Below are 2,500 nucleotides of genomic sequence, written 5' to 3' on the forward strand. Positions count from 1 at the left end.
CCTGCGAAGCCGCGGCCAGGATCGGGCCCCTGGAAGTCTGACTAAAAATTTTCACCGACCCCAAAAACGGTTAGGGGGGGCCTCATAAAGCCTCCGGAGCGAAAAAAAAAAAAACGGAAAAAAGGATCGGGCCCACCCGAGGCAGGGGAGTCAGTAAGGGAAAGGGGACGAGGCGGCCCGGAGCCGGGTGCCCGGAGCCGGGTGCCGGCGGCCAGGATCGGGCCCCTGGAAGTCTGAAAAATTTTTTTCACCGACCCCCAAAGTGGTATTGGGGGGGGCTCATAAAGCCTCCGGAGCGAAAAAAAAAAAAAACGGAAAAAAGGATCGGGCCCACCCGAGGCAGGGGAGTCAGTAAGGGAAAGGGGACGAGGCGGCCCGGAGCCGGGTGCCCGGAGCCGGGTGCCCGCGGCCAGGATCGGGCCCCTGGAAGTCTGAAAAAAATTTTTTCACCGACCCCCAAAGTGGTGTTGGGGGGGGCTCACGAAGCCTCCGGAGCGGAAAAAAAAAAACGGAAAAAAGGATCGGGCCCACCCGAGGCAGCGGAGTCAGTAAGGGAAAGGGGACGAGGCGGCCCGGAGCCGGGTGCCCGGAGCCGGGTGCCCGCGGCCAGGATCGGGCCCCTGGAAGTCTGAAAAAAAAATTTTCACCGACCCCCAAAGGGGTGTTGGGGGGGGGCTCATGAAGCCTCCGGAGCGAAAAAAAAAAACGGAAAAAAGGATCGGGCCCACCCGAGGCAGGGGAGTCAGTAAGGGAAAGGGGACGAGGCGGACCGGAGCCGAGTGCCTACGGCCATACCGGACGGAAGGCCCCCGATCCCGTCCGATCTCGGAAGGTAAACCGTCCCGGGCCTGGCTAGTACTTGGATGGGTGACCGCCTGGGAATCCCAGGTGCCGTAGGCAGCTTTTCCCGCTGCGAGCCAGCTCTCTCCTTTTCTGGGGAACAAGGGCAGGGTCGCCCTGCCAGGGGCCCTGGGGCTGAAGTCCCTGCCGGCCACCAGGTCAACCCGGAGCCTGCCCCTCTGCGGCCAGCAGGTCAACCCCATACCGGCAGGGGGTTGACCTGGTGGCCGGGAAGCAGAGCGGCCAGCAGGTCAACCCCATACATTCAGCGGGTTGACCTGGTGGACGGGAAGGAAAGCGGCCAGCAGGTCAACCCCATACTTTCAGCGGGTTGACCTGGTGGCCGGGAAGGAAAGCGGCCAGCAGGTCAACCCCATACATTCAGCGGGTTGACCTGGTGGCCGGGAAGGAAAGCGGCCAGCAGGTCAACCCCATACATTCAGCGGGTTGACCTGGTGGCCGGGAAGGAAAGCGGCCAGCAGGTCAACCCCATACATTCAGCGGGTTGACCTGGTGGCCGGGAAGGAAAGCGGCCAGCAGGTCAACCCCATACATTCAGCGGGTTGACCTGGTGGCCGGGAAGGAAAGCGGCCAGCAGGTCAACCCCATACATTCAGCGGGTTGACCTGGTGGCCCGAAAGCAAACCGGCCACCAGGTCAACCCGGAGCCTGCCCCCGCGGGCAGGGGCCAAGCGGACCCCCCTCCGCCCGGGCTTGCCCTGCTCCGAGCCGGGGCTTAATCCCCGTCCGGCCACCAGGTCAACCCGGAGCCTGCCCCTCTGCGGCCAGCAGGTCAACCCCATGCCGGCAGCGGGTTGACCTGGTGGCCGGGAAGGAAAGCGGCCACCAGGTCAACCCCATACTTTCAGCGGGTTGACCTGGTGGCCGGGAAGGAAAGCGGCCACCAGGTCAACCCCATACTTTCAGCGGGTTGACCTGGTGGCCGGGAAGGAAAGCGGCCAGCAGGTCAACCCCATACATTCAGCGGGTTGACCTGGTGGCCGGGAAGGAAAGCGGCCAGCAGGTCAACCCCATACATTCAGCGGGTTGACCTGGTGGCCGGGAAGGAAAGCGGCCAGCAGGTCAACCCCATACATTCAGCGGGTTGACCTGGTGGCCGGGAAGGAAAGCGGCCAGCAGGTCAACCCCATACATTCAGCGGGTTGACCTGGTGGCCGGGAAGGAAAGCGGCCAGCAGGTCAACCCCATACATTCAGCGGGTTGACCTGGTGGCCGGGAAGGAAAGCGGCCAGCAGGTCAACCCCATACATTCAGCGGGTTGACCTGGTGGCCGGGAAGGAAAGCGGCCAGCAGGTCAACCCCATACATTCAGCGGGTTGACCTGGTGGCCGGGAAGAAAAGCGGCCAGCAGGTCAACCCCATACATTCAGCGGGTTGACCTGGTGGCCGGGAAGGAAAGCGGCCAGCAGGTCAACCCCATACATTCAGCGGGTTGACCTGGTGGCCGGGAAGGAAAGCGGCCAGCAGGTCAACCCCATACATTCAGCGGGTTGACCTGGTGGCCGGGAAGAAAAGCGGCCAGCAGGTCAACCCCATACATTCAGCGGGTTGACCTGGTGGCCGGGAAGGAAAGCGGCCAGCAGGTCAACCCCATACATTCAGCGGGTTGACCTGGTGGCCGGGAAGGAAAGCGGCCACC

The 2,500-nt window shown here is 63.3% G+C and overlaps 1 non-coding gene across 1 annotated transcript; it reads left to right on the forward strand.

The window, feature by feature from the left end:
* Nucleotides 1-781: 781 nt before the first annotated feature.
* On the forward strand, nt 782-900 carry LOC141979125 (5S ribosomal RNA). The gene has a single exon (XR_012636552.1). It is a non-coding gene; the product is annotated as a 5S ribosomal RNA (ribosomal RNA).
* The last annotated feature ends 1,600 nt before the right edge of the window (nt 901-2,500 follow it).

This window comes from Natator depressus, chromosome 28 (assembly GCF_965152275.1).
Source record: "Natator depressus isolate rNatDep1 chromosome 28, rNatDep2.hap1, whole genome shotgun sequence".
Classification (NCBI taxonomy): domain Eukaryota; kingdom Metazoa; phylum Chordata; order Testudines; family Cheloniidae; genus Natator; species Natator depressus.